Source organism: Phyllostomus discolor, chromosome 9 (genome assembly GCF_004126475.2).
Source record: "Phyllostomus discolor isolate MPI-MPIP mPhyDis1 chromosome 9, mPhyDis1.pri.v3, whole genome shotgun sequence".
NCBI lineage: Eukaryota > Metazoa > Chordata > Mammalia > Chiroptera > Phyllostomidae > Phyllostomus > Phyllostomus discolor.
Window position 1 is genome coordinate 99,596,397 of NC_040911.2, and position 14,218 is coordinate 99,610,614.

A 14,218-nucleotide genomic window follows, 5' to 3' on the forward strand; every position below is an offset into this window, starting at 1 on the left:
GTTCGAATCCTCTGACCCTCACACCACACGGACCACAGAAGGTGGGTTTCTCAAGAAGCAGACAGACCCTTTTTCTTTCCCCAGAAGCCCTAGAAATTTTTCTTCACAGGTTTTGTTGGTGCCGCCATCCTGAATCAAACCACCATAGGCACAGGGACGGGTGGCATAGGGTAGGAATATCGGCTTTTGCCAGTCGGGGTCCACCCCCTAAAGCTAGGGAAAAGGTCAATGCCACGGTAATGGCATGGCTGGTCCCGGCAGAGAATGCAGCACCCAGGGGTGCTATCTGAAAGAGGAAGATGAACAGAAGTTAGACAGCCAGAGCAGGTGGGGCCCGCCACCCCGAACAATTCCTGTTACACGATTCCCTGCCCTAAAGTATCCTCCTGGAACATAGCAGCGCGAGGTAGCACTGCATGCGTTACATTGGAAACCTGACCTTATTCACTATCATCTTGGAAGCATTTTCTATGCTAAATGCAACAACCTTTTTTTTTTCACGGGAGTAAATGTAGTAGTTTTCTTTCTTCCCAGAGAGCCTCAGAAGCCCCAACTTTCAAAATGTCTCGAGTGGGGTGTTTGTCACCGCCCTCCTTTACGGAAGCCTTGTCGCCCGCCTCGACCAAAGGTATCAACTTGCAACACTCCAATTACACGAGATTAAATACTGTGGTTCTCCACCGAGATGCTTTCTGCATCGCTTACTCGACAAACGTGTTTGGCATGTGTAAACTGTTGTGATCACTTTTCTTTGTGTGACATTTGGAGAAGGGGAAGAGACTGCATGGCTCAGTGGATGACACAGTTTGCGACAATATACAAATTTGAAATTCTTAAATGATGTAGCGTTCCCCCTTCCAGCCACATGATCTATCACGGGGAAGTGATATTCTGGGGGACTCAAGCCAATCAGAGGCTAGGCGTGTAATTTTTCCAAAACAAGCGTATGTATAAATTATCGCCCTCTTCTCTCCTCTCCATAAATAGCGACACTAATAGATCCGTAGCTGGAGATACGTGAAGGGGTGCCATGTTCTACAACAATTCATCTTGTCTGGGGGAAGGCAGAGTTGGGAAATCTGATCGGCTGAGAGGCACAGCCGTGCTCCAGCCTCGTCCGGCCTCTCCTGCCTGGGGTGGAGGAAAGAGTGTGTTTCTCACCTAGAAGAGGGAGTTTGTGTGTGTGTGTGTGTGTGTAACAGACAGGGAACGAGCAAGAGACAAAAATCCAAGGCATCACTGAGCCACAATACATTTTACTGGATTGGCACAACATGGATATAAAATTGGGAACTCGCTACCTAAAAGCGGAGATTACCATCTTCCTCTAAAGCTCTGGAGATCTTTCCGAAGAGGAAAAACAACATCCTGGACTCATAAAGCACGTTTGTGCAGAGGTGGCCACCCCTAGACACGACACCAGCGCTCCGGTCCGCCTCGGTCTCCCCCGGGCCCCGTGGCCCCCGATCCAGCCCATTCCGTCCGTTTTGGTAACTCCCTGGACACAACACGCAGCCGGGTCTGTGGGCCTTACCACAATGAGAGGCACCTGGACCAAGAATCCAGGGGCTTTTAAAAATGTGTCCAAGGTATAGTCAGTGACAGCGAGGAGAATTTGGTTTTCCTTAAATGTTTTTTTTTTTTTCAGAATCAAAACTACTTTATAATTGACTTTCATTGGTTGGAACAGAGTCGATGGTCTTTGAAAAGAAGCGAGACAAAAATACTTCCAACTTGCCTGCAGTTTTAGTTTCTCCTTGGCATTCTTTTGTGACTTTTCTGAACCAGGCAGCTTCTTGGGAGGTATATTAGGAGGCTTAATATTCACAATATAAATCACATCCGTTGTAAATCACAGCACACTACGCATTGTGTGGCTCTGGAATCCCTGCTAACCACAACTGCCATCTCGGAGCCGGCTCCAAATGCCATGCACGTTAGTCACAAACAGGCTCAGCAAAACTATTCCGGGGCTAACAAATGTTATTTTGTGTATCTTTGCCTGTTTCCCTTTCCAGCGGCCTATTTTCTCTCATCCGAGGAGGTCAGAATGTATATTTTCCCAACTTCTTCTGTTCGTGTGTCTAAAAGCCCATTAGAGGTTGGTAGCCTGGGCGGCTGACCAGCTAGCTGGCCCGCCCCCTCGACTTCTGCGGGAGAACGGGAGGGCGTGACTTCGCCGGCCACTGAGTCGCAGATTGTGCGAGCTCACCGACGTGAGGAGTGGGGGGGGGTCTGCAAAGCGGAATTTTGAGAAGTTCACCGTATTTTAGTAAGTGCATTACAAACCCTTTTTAATTGCCTGTTTTTACTGCGCTCATCTATGTATCTAATTCAGGAGTCAGTGAACTATGGCCCACGGGCCAATCTAGCCAGCTGCCTGGCTTTGTAAATAACATTTTATTGGAACACAGCCAGGCCCGCTCATTTACATACTGTTTATGGCTTCCTTTGCAGACAACAGCAGAGTCGAGTGATCCTAACAGAGGCCAATGTGGTCTGCAAAGCCGAGATAGTCACTGTGTGGTCCTTTAAGTACAACTTTGCCAACCTCCGATCTAATCCTTAAACACGGTAGAAAGATGTTATTTAGTGGTTGTTCACAAGGCGTTTCTCTGAATGGTTCGTTCCCCTGGATAGACGTTCCTAGGCTTCCCCTTCAGGACACGTGTGACAGCTGTAATTATCTATTCTCCGGACATCTTTATACTGTGAGCTGCTCGGGGAACCGCTGCTGGATCTGACTGTATCCGCGAGGAATGCTTTTAACTGCAAGTAACAAACAGGGGAGGTCTGATGTATCTCGCCGACCGTAAGCCCAGACGCCTGGGGGTCTGGCTCTGATACAGAGGCCCCCAGGCTGTGCCTGTCCCCCCTGTGTCACAGGACGAGCTTGCTGGTTCTCCATGCGTGTCACCCCCTGGTTGCAATTGGTGACCCCAGCTCCAGGCGTCACCTCCTCACACCCACTCTTCAGGCAGCACAGAGGGGACATGCGCTTCGGAAAGTGGCCTCCTACGTCATCCCACCCTCTTCATCGTACGGATGGGGAGAGAGGGGCCCAGGAATAGAAAGTTCGATATGACAGTGAATTCCGGGGGTCTCTCTTCGTCCGACATCCATGCCCCACCCTTCCGGTCGTAACTCCTTCATTGTTTTCTGTCACGTTCTTCTTACGTGTATCAAAAATCATACCAAACGATGGGTTCTGGGCTGCAAACAAGGATTTCGTTTTCATACCCGGATGTGGTCTCTGCTCCCAGATTAAACAGAAACAGACACAAGTGCTGACCAATTCTAGCGTTTCTTCGAAGAAGGAGCTCTCACACACAGTGTGGGGGCGGTGAGGCTGGCGGCAGCCCTGGCTCAGGGAGCGGCTGCCGTCCCAGGTGCCAGTTCATGGGTGGCCCCGGGAGAAGGACGCAGAGCGGAGCTTGCTGGTGGGCAGCGTGGAAGAGCCAGGCCGAGAGGGGAGCCCGCAGAGAGGGAACGCTGGGCAGGTGTGAAGGGAGACCCGCAAGGTCATCGATGAGCAGCTGGATGCCGCTGTTCCTGAACCAGGTGTTTTATCTAAATGACCCTTTCGATTATTTTAAATAGAAACCCAACTTCAATGGTTCTAAGCCATAAAGGGGATTGTTTTGGGACTCTTTTAACTCTTAAGTCTGGAAGTAAGGAAACTTCACTCAATAGCGTGTTCATCCAGCGGATGGATCATGCTATTAAGAGCCTAGTTTAGGGGTTGTTTGGTATTTTTTTTAAAGATTTTATTTATTTATTTTTAGAGAGAGAAGGGAGGGAGAAAGAGAGAGAGAGAGAGAGAGAAGCATCAATGTGCAGTTGCTGGGGGTCATGGTCTGCAACCCAGGCATGTGCCCTGACTGGGAATCGAACCTGTGACATTTGTTTGGTATTTTTCCATCCCTCATCTGCACTTCCTTCTAAGTCAGTCCCCCTCATGCTGATGAGATGGCTTCCAATTATGACTCTCCCCGCCTGGGTCAGTAAATAAAAGGCCTCCAGCAGGATTTTTGAGATGCAGCTTCACTGGACCCTTTGCTGACGCAACCACCAATCACCCAGCTCGGGGAGCAACGGAACGTGCTGATTGGCTCTCACTCTGGTGCTTCTGGGAGAGGGAGAGGCCTGCCTACTGGGAAACGTACAGATCAAATAGGGCAGCGTGAGGCCTTTGCGTGGAAGTCTGGGTTATGCCCAAATGGATGGATGGAGTGCATGCCGGGAGGAAGAACACCCAGGAACCCCTGGACTTCTGAGTTATGTGCAGCCAAAACTTTTCCTTTATCCTTAGGCCAGTCCGACTTAATTTTCTGTCCTTGCAACCCACGGGTACTTACTGCTGGGAAGGGAAACAGACCATTTTTCAACCACAGCACCTGGTAACACACACCCACTTTCCTTCTTCATTTTTCCCCACGCCACCCTTCCCGTCCTACTCTGCTAGGTCATCATTTATGTCCGATTTCGCCTCGCTCTGCTCATGAGAGAATGAGCTCCCGTGTCCCTCTTTCACTGTATGTGCTCAGCAAACGTTTGTTGAGTGAGTGAGAAAATGCATGAACACATGTCACCTCCCTGTGTCAGAAGAGGAACGGTCCTTGCAGGTCGGCAGCCGCCCCCCCCCCGCCCTCCCCCGAGGGCAGAGAGCAGGGAAGCCCCAGGCTGCTGATGCCAGGCCTGCTGTGGGCTCGGTTCCTCTGTCCCGATGTCCGTTGTGATGGTGACAGGCATTCCTGATCTCCCACCAACCTGCTTCTGCCCCTCCGTGGCCCCGTTTATCTCCTTCGGTTCATCTATTTCCTTCCAGTCCTTGAGTGTCCACATTTCTTGATGAGAATCTTGCCTGTGCATTTGAATTCCAGCTGTTTTCACGTGCAATGGAATGAGAAGGCATCAAGGACTCTTTGCTGCATCACTTTGCCCACTCAGGGGTTTGGGCTTTCTCTCGGCTCTGTCCCTGCGCCCTCTGCCCCCAGGCCCACGTTCGCCAGGCCTGTCTCCTCCCTTCCCACGGCCTGCCGTGTGCACCATCCCATCGCATGGCACGTGCTCGTCTTATTCCCGATCGGGGCTTGCACCCGAGGCCCTCCGGGCTGACTGGCTGCAAGAGGCTCACCGGGGCAGTGGAAAAGTCTGGATCTCAGGCATTCAAAGAAGACATCTTCAGGACCCTTGAATGTCCAGATGGGCTGTGTTGGACACTGAGGGGACACTGTCCCTCCAGGGGTGGTCTGCTCAGTGGGGCTCCATCTTAGAGTCCTGATGAATTCTGCAGCTGGGGGCGGCCACAGCCCTCACGCTCACCCACACCCCAGCAGGACCGCCAAGGATCTGTCCCCATGATGGAGATGACACAAGTACTCCATGCTCCTTCTGAAAATGTCCCTGAAATCCTGACCGTCTAGGGAGTCACGAACGGCTCTGTGCCGTGAAGAACATCGCGGGGCAGGACATTGAATTCGCACAAGTAGCTTTCCAAACCGCAGTGCCCCATGAATCCAACCGCCGCCCATTCACTCTCAACGGTGATGATAAGACGTTTGAAGTAATGCAGGTACGGGTGAAGAGTACGTTGTCAAAATTGCATTCAAATTTTGAAATTCGAAAGCTCACTCTTCTACTTACTTGTGACTGAAGCCATTGATTCTCCAAGGGGGTCCCCAGATCAGCGGCCGCAGCAGCAGCGTCACCGCGGGACTCGTTACAATGGAAATTCCAGGTCCCCGCCCCAGACCGACTGAGCCAGAGGCCGCCCATGTGATTCTGATGAGAGTTTGAGGGCCACCGACTTAAACTACCCACTCTGTGTTCTCTTACCTGTAAAAGGGGAGGCAGACCACCTGGCTTCTTAAAGTTATAGCACAGATTAAACTCGAAAGAGTTTGCATGGAAAGTATTCAGCACGGTATCTGGCACGCAGTGTGCGCTCAATATATGACAGCTACAATTAATGTTAGTATTATTATTGGATTTCTTTTCTGGGTGGCCAACGAATCTGTCTATGTCTCTGCATGTCTACCTGCGAAATAACTGTAAAGAGGGAAGATATTTTAACATTAATCATTATAACAATAGCTAATTTATTGAGCTCCGTGCCAGGCACTTGGCTAATCACCACTCTGTGAACGTTGCATTCGATCCTTATTTTTAAAAAATGCTAAGTGAAAGGTGCTCTCATTATCCACCTTTTACAGGTGAGAAAACAGCTTAAGGAACTTGCCCAGAATAACGCAGGTAGCGAGGGGAAGAACCAGGAAAAGAATTCAGGGACGGAGCCTCCAAAGCCCAATTAGTTAAACACGTCAGCAAACTGCCACTTCAGAGTGGCTTGCCAAAGCGACTCGGGGGTGGCAGTTGTCACTCCTGTCGTGCCGTTTGAGAAATCAGACAGTCGCGATAACATGCGCACAATATGATTGCTACTGATTAGATACAGAAGAAGGCTCTGGATCAAACCTTTGCTTGGCATTAGTTTTGTCCTTTAAGACGCCAGGGGCAGAGGAAACCCTGTAGCTGCCCTCCGTGAAGTCCTCCAGGATTCTTAACTTTGCCAAGGCACAGCGGCCACGTGACCACGATGGGGGATGGTTTGCTGATGACAGGACTAAAGACACCCCAGCAACTGCCACCAGTGATTGCTTCTGGGTCGCAGTTTGGGGCACTGGTGTGCTGAGCCCAAAGAACACACTCAAGTGTTCATTAGGTAAGAGAGTCAGCTAGAAAAAAAAAAGAAAAAAAAAAACAACCCTGCTTCCTTTACCTGCAAAAGGTAAATCTTCAGGCAAGGATTAGAAAGAGGAAATGTGGAGATGTGACCTGTAATTAGCGTTAAGTACGTGCTAGCAGTTGCACTTCTCAATATGGGCTGGGGCCCAGTGAGGAATGCCAAATTTATATCATTTCTCAACGCAACAAAAAATGCTGGCGCATAAAATGCCAATGACATCCTACAAAACAATCTATAAATGGGCATATATATATATATATATATCTCCAAGGAATTTCAGAATAAGCTGCTGAATTTGTAAAATCAATCCACAGGGTCCGGCAGAAGTAACGCCTGCTGGAGTGTGGTTGGCAGGGTAATAATGTGGGTGCAATAATTTACAGTTTTAATGTGAACATTTCACCTAAAACGTCAGAGGGTGTGCTTGAGTGTGGTACTGTCCTGTTACAGAATTACATGCTTATGATTTTGTAATAAAAGGTTTTGTAATTAAAAAAAAGGGGGGGGGCATTATTTGTGCCAGACCCCGTATGCAAACACCCATCACGAGGATGTGCCAGGGCGACATCCACGTTCGGCGTTCAGTGCGTCCTGGAGAACTTGTGAGGGCACGGAAGGCAAGGGGCAAAACCCTGCAGGTCTTCTTACTCGAGTGCAGCTAACACGTTTGTCCGGTTTTGAGAGTTCCTGCCTCAATCTTGGAAGCCGGACCTCAGAGGCAGGACAGGACATCCGGTTCAGTGTAAAACGTCCCCGCGCCCCCAAAAGGACTGTATCTACAACGGCACCGCTGAGCAAACGCTCGTCCGGGCTTCTGCCTTTTATTTTATTTTTTTTTTTATTTTTTCCCTCTTTTTAGCTCCACCCCAGCCAGCCCTTGAAAGGCCTTCTGTTCTGTCAGCCATAATGACATCTGCCGGCGCAGACAGGAAGTCATAAATCTGTAGGTCCCCTCTCAACCAAACCTTGTTAATGCTGCCATTTATCACAGGGGCCGGGGTGCCATCTCTGGGGGGCTGGACGCAGAGTGCATTTGCTCGCAGAGCCCTCTCCCCGGAGAGCAACCATTTTAAAAACGGCCCCTTTTTCATCTCGCGTCTGCAGACCTGAGAGTCAGGCAGATGCAAACCCGGCGTCAACGAGAGCAGCTCTTGGAAAGGAGCCACGATTCAGGCAACAATAGACGCGACTTGATCTTCGGGGCTGGAGTGAGGCGGCTCCGCGCTCCAGCCCCGTCCTGCCTCTCCACCACCGCCCGGCCCCTCGCTGCTTCCAGGACAGAAAGAGAGGTTTCCGCTGTCCTCTCCTCGCAGCCCCTCCGCCTCCCAGCGCTTCTCCAAGGGGCGAAGCGGGCCACGGGGGGCGGTGAAAGAGGATTATTTACACTCAGAGTTACTGTTGTTCTGAACTCATTCAGGCTGCTCTGGGGCTTTCATGGCGTAGGAGTTCCCTGTGTCCCCAGCCTTGATTCGAGCCCCGTGCCTGGCCAAGGTCAAGTCCGGCTTTTGCGGCTCCGAGTGTGCTCTGGAGGTCAGGGGCGGCAGCAGCAGCAGCAGCATCTGCCCGGGCTTGTTGGGAATGCAGCGTCTCAGGCACCCCTGTAGAACTGCTAGCTCAGGGTCCCCATCTGAGACACGGTCCCCAGACTCTTCCTCTGTGGTCAAGTTCATAGTTCGCAAGGCCAGTGCTCAGCCTCCACCCTCCTGCTTTTGGGGGCTGGCTCTCCCTGTTTGCAGGGGCCTTTCCTGCCTGCTGGATGTTTAACAGCTTCCCTGGCCTCTACCCACTAGAGATGCCAGTGGCACCTCTTGAGCTGTGACCATCCAAAATGCCTCCGACACACGGTCAAGTGTCCCCTGGGAGGAAATGTCACCCCTGTTGGAACCCGAGCAACACCAAGTGTGGTCTGTGGCCTGGTTACATCAGTGTCCCCCGAGAGCTTGTTAGAAATACACAGTCTGGGACCCCCGCCCCCAGACCCACTGAACCGGGGTGTCTCCCGAGGAGGCCCAGGCGTCTGGGTTAACTCTCCAGGAGCTAACGCGCCAAGCCGGGGAGCACGGACAGGGAAAGCAGAGCTGCAAGTAGACAGTTTGAGATGTGGAAGTCACAGCGGCGACCGGCGTCGCTGAGACAGAGGGAGGCCCTCCGGCCGAGCATAGTTGCTGCGGCCCTGCCAGGCGGGTCTGAGGCTGGGCATCCCCATGGGCTGTCTCCATCACCATGGGCAACTTTCCTAACCCCTCTGTGCCTCAGTTTCCTAATATGCAAAATGGGCACAAACCACAAAAGAACACTTTGCCCCGTGGAATTGCTTTAGGCGGTACGTGTCTGGCAGGGGCTTCCTAAATATCAGCCGCTATCGTCCTCATTAGGATCATGCCCCCGTCCTTCCTGGATGTTTCAGTTCTCTCAGGGCCAGGCGGGTGCTTTACTCCCTGCTTGCTGCTCCTTCCCAGCACCCAGCCTGGGGCTCGGCAGGGAGCAGGTGCTCAACGAACATTAGTGGGGAAAGGGGTGCGCCTACCGGGCGAAGAGGAGCTCGCTGTCACCCGCGGCTCGGATGTGTGCTCCGCTGCCGTCGTGACCCCTGCGTGAGCTTCTCGACCAGCCTCTGTAAACCGGCGCCCTTGCAGAGGTGGGGACGGAGCTCAGGTCTGCTCTGCCTCTTGTACGGGCCCGATGCAGCTGAAAGCACTCCGTCAACCGCAGTCAGCAAAGGCCCATAAAATAATGAAAGAGCTGAACACGAGGGGGTGCTTCCCATGGGTCAGGTGTTGTGTCATTTTGTGTGAGCTCACGCAGTCCTCTCTGTGCTGCCCATGGAATGGGCAACGTCATCCTCCCCATTTCAAAGCTGGGGAAACAGAGGCCCAGAGAGGCTAAACAACTCACCCAATGTCATAGTCTTAGTGCGTCGTGAAAGTGCCTGTTAAATTCAGGTCTGTCTGATTCCAAACCTGTGCTTACCATTCTCCCCCGTCTGCATGCAGTGAGCTGGTGACCCGGGGACCCCGGATTTCTGGGACAACCCTAATTTCAAACGTTCTGCACCCACCTTGTGCCTACAGACCCACCCATCAGAACCATGGCACATGTCTTTCCTTTGGTTTAAAAGTTCGAGCTGTGATGATAACGATAACTGTGTCCCACGCCCCTACCAGAGATGTGACAGGCAGGAGGAGAGAGACCCCTGAACTCAAGTGGACACACTTGTGGGGCCAGAGGAGAATGACAGTCAGTGAACAAATAAGTCTTGTAAGCAAACGCTAAGTCCATGATTACGAACAAACAGACTAAACTAGAGAGGACATTGGGAAGAGGCCTGGCGTGGAGCTTTCGTGGACACTGGTGCATACGGTAGCGGGTGTGGAGGTCAGCTTCGTGCCTGGCACTAAGGCGCGGACACGCTGCGCTGAACACCAGCCTTGGTCCTTGCCCCTGGGAAGCTCTGTGTTTGGGGGGGGGGGGGTGTCAATGTAGTCCACTTTGCCCGGAGCCCTGCCCGCTCTTCACACCCCAATTTAACTGCCAGCACCTGGCTCTTGGCCCGCGGAGAGTGGCCCTCATCTCATACCTGGCAGGAGGCAGTGAATAAATACCCCGCTCCCTCCCCACCAAGGGAATATCCCAGAAATGCATAATCTCCACCGACTCCCAGCATTCCCTGCAGCGATAACCTGCTTGGTAGCTCACCTGGCATTGGCTGCCTCCCCTTCCCTTCCTCACTTTCCTACTCCACTACTGGGGGTCTTCCAGGGCTGTCTCCCACACGGACTCCTTGCTCTCAGGTCTTTATCTTGGGACGCCAAAAGCAAAACACAAAAAAGAGGACTGGCGAGTGTCGGACCGTTGGACCATTTTCAACCCGTGGGTTGCTCCGTCGCATCGGCCTTCTCGGCAACCGTTAAGGAGAAAAGACAAGTGGTATTGATGGGCGAGAACAGCATCCAGGACAAGTCACTTTGACATAATTCTAGCAAGCAGGGGTAGAATCTCATGAAATTTTCAGGACAATAGGACGCTTAATGCCTAATCATAATAGATAAGACATGCTCCGGATAAGACAGAAAGGTGTTCTCCGAGCGCATTATATCATTCTCTATTTGCTTCTGAAAGTTGAGGAGCACCTTTGGGCTCACAGTTCTAATGAGTCCGGGAAGGCGAGCTTGACGCACAGTCGAGGTGGCAGAAAATAGACCGGAGCCCAGAGCTGAAAGGCTGCTTGTCTCAAGGTTTCCAGGCTGTTCCGGTCCTTACATTCACTTAGTGTCTTCCTGTGGTTAATGAACTTGAGCAATGGATTACCGGGCCAGCGGCCGGGTCTGGGTTCTTCAGCAGTAGCAGGACACGGGCACCGACTGCAAGGAGTCAAGCCCAAGGGGGAAACGTGATAGATGTTAAATTGAACAGCTCCCGCACCCCCGGCCCGACCGCTCAGCAGTCGTCCCTTGTAAAATATACATAACGCTTAATTGCTGTGGCAAAATCCTACACCTAGCCACATCCAAATGGTTTTAGGAAGAGAGAGCCCGACAGGTTTTGGAGGATGTATTCTTCGAAGCAAGCTGGCCCAGGCCCGAGTGGCCCCACACTTTATTGTCATTCACCTCACCTGTGTTCGGCGAGCCAAGTCCCACCAGGTAGAATAAGGCATCCCCTCTTCGGCGCTGGTTGAGCAAACCCACTCACCTGGGCAAGGTGTTTTTCAAGATGTAAAGAAATACATTAGGGTGCACCGGTGACGGAAAGAATAAAACTTAAAGTCGGTGGTGTAGCCGATGATGTCGTCTGTGACCCGGCCCCAACCTCCTCTACCGGGTCTCCCTGCTCCCCTCTCCCTGGCTGGGTCTGTGCCCCCCGCCGAGGCTTATGGCTGCATCCTGTGTGTTCCAGAACCACCAAAGCCTTGCCATTTCAGGCCTTGGCTGCTGGTTGGCGGCTTCGTGTCTTCCAGATCTCAACTTCAATGGTACCAGAAAGGCTTTTCATGACACGCCACCCCCCCGAAAATCGGCCCAGCCTCCACCCCCTACTCTGTACCCCAACACCAGACTTATTTTCCTCCTATTAGTCTCCACAATCAATCTGGGACCCCTTCTTGTCTGGTTCTTCTCATCAACGTGATGCTGCCCCAGGTATCGTGGGAGGGGAGAGAATAACCAGAGATTCGAGTTTGCACAGAATAGGAACTGGGAGGAGGAGTGTCCTGAATGAGTTCAATGATGTAAGGGGAAGGCGATGCATTGTATCCTCAATGACAACACTGTCTGGTGCACTGGCTCTCAAACGTGGCCACATATTGGAAGCATCTGGGGGCTTTACACAATATCCATGGCAACGTCCTGCCCCCCAGGCTGGGTGTCATGAGTCTGGGTAAGACCTGGGCATTGGGGTGTTTTAAATCACCGCTTTTTTAAACTCAAGCATTCTGTACACATGTAGAAACACAGAAATCATGAGCGTGTAGGTGAATCCACGTTCAGAGACGGAGCGCTCTGGAGCCAGCAGCAGCCCAGGTAAGAACAACGCCAGGCCCCAGGAGCCTCCCCACGCACAGGTCCAGGGGCGACTCACGCCTGTCATCCAAGAATAGACTCCTTCTGCTTGCTCGCGCACTCCTACGTTCGGAACCATGCTCCACAATGAGTCTCTTTGTTTTGAGGAGATACGGACTAGAGAAGGTTGAATCACAGGGGATCCACCCAGGAAGACTTCCTGAAAGAAGCAGCATTTAAGGGAGGGTTTGAAGGAGGCCATAGACGAGGGAAAGGGAAGGGAGAAAGCGGGGGAGGTGGGGGGTGGCATCAATGGAAAAGAGACACGTGGGCTGAAATGTTCTTTATCCGTATCTAACGAAGCCCTACCTAGGGGCAGCCTAAGATACACATTTAAAATATTTATTTGTTGAGCCCTGGCTGGCGTAGCTCAGTGGATTGAGTGCAGGCCACGGCCCCTAGCAACTGCACATTGATGTTTCTCTCTCTCTCTTTCTCCTTCCCTTCCCTCTCTAAAAAGAAATAAATAAAATCTTAAAATTTTTTTATTTGTTGATTTTAGGGAGAGAGAGGACAGGAGAGAGAAAGCAAGGGAGGGAGAGACATTGATATGTTGTTCTACTCACTGATACACTCATTGGTGAATGTGTGTATGTGCCCTGCCTGGGGATTGAACCTGCAACCTTGGTCTATCGGGATGATGCTCCAACCAACTGAGCTACCCAATCAGGGCCAAGCTGTTTTTAAAGTACACCCTTTTTTGCCAGTATGCCCTGCTTGGTATTCAGTCATCCCCAAAATTGTTGATAGGTTCTTGGAAGCTGCAACTTGAAGGGAACTGCTGTACAACAAAATCAATGTTCCCACAGGCCAGTTGAGCCAAAGAAAGGTTAAGTTCCTAGGACATATTTCTCATCACAGAAGCATCACCAAACTTCTAAATAAGATCAAAATATTTTTTAGGTGAGCTCTACCTACATTTTTTAAAAAAAAAAGATTAATAAAGACAAGTAAGCTTATTATTGCCCAACCCTGGGGATTCCAGTTCCGGGTCGTGGGAGCCTCTTCCAGCAGCGGCGGCGCTGGGAGGAGCCCCTGTGGGCCAGCCACCCTCCGCCGCCGCAGGCGCAGGCGCGCGCACGTCCATCTGCAACACTCAGGCCTCGGGCGCCACCTAGACCTGCCGCTCGCCCCTGGCACATCGGTGAGATGTGAGCGGACACCAAAGGACCCAGAGAAAACCCACGCAGACGTGGGGAGAACATGCACACTCCACCCCGCCCGTGGCCTCGGCCGGAACCCACTTACTTTTTTTTCTCGTCTACATCATACACGAGACAACCTTGAACAAAACGCCGAACACACAACCCCGTTATTCCAGGCCTGGCGAACTGCGCCGGGCTTGGGACTCGAGAGGTAAATAGAAGTTCCGTTTTAATGAATTGAGGCGGATCTTCAAAAGGCAGTACACAAAAAAGGTGCTTACAGATGGTCGGCGCTGCCGTGGGAGATGAGAGGACGCTCGGGGGCAGCGAGCGGAGGCAAAAGGAGATGGCATCTGGGTTTAGAGTAAGGAGGACAAAGAGCCCTGGGAGGAGGGATCTGGCCGGGGGGAGAAGAAAAGGCAGAAGTGCTGAGACCTCTATTACACAGGAGGCATTCCAGTCACCGAGACCTTGTCCCTGCAGCTCCAGAATGTCACAGGCTGCCCCAATGGCCAAGGATAAGGGCAGTGGCTAATGCAAGGCAGACCCTGGGCAAATATTTGTTTTAATTGCCCTGGGTTGGAGTCCAGCCGTAAGGTAGGCAAACTAACCCCCTGCCCCTCCCCCCAGAATCAGCAGGATAGCCAGGTGCTGTAATAGGGCACTCAGACGCATCTCGACCACACTTCTGAGCGAATCCGCGGGCTGTTCCTTGCATGTGATGAGTCCTCCCTTGATTCACCTGTTACAAAACTCCGCTTTTGCAC

General features: G+C 51.9%; 1 non-coding gene across 1 annotated transcript; it reads right to left on the reverse strand.

Moving 5' to 3' along the window:
- Window positions 1-3,163: 3,163 nt before the first annotated feature.
- LOC114507178 lies at window positions 3,164-3,289 on the reverse strand. The gene has a single exon (XR_003685447.1). It is a non-coding gene; the product is annotated as a small nucleolar RNA SNORA40 (small nucleolar RNA).
- Window positions 3,290-14,218: the final 10,929 nt, after the last annotated feature.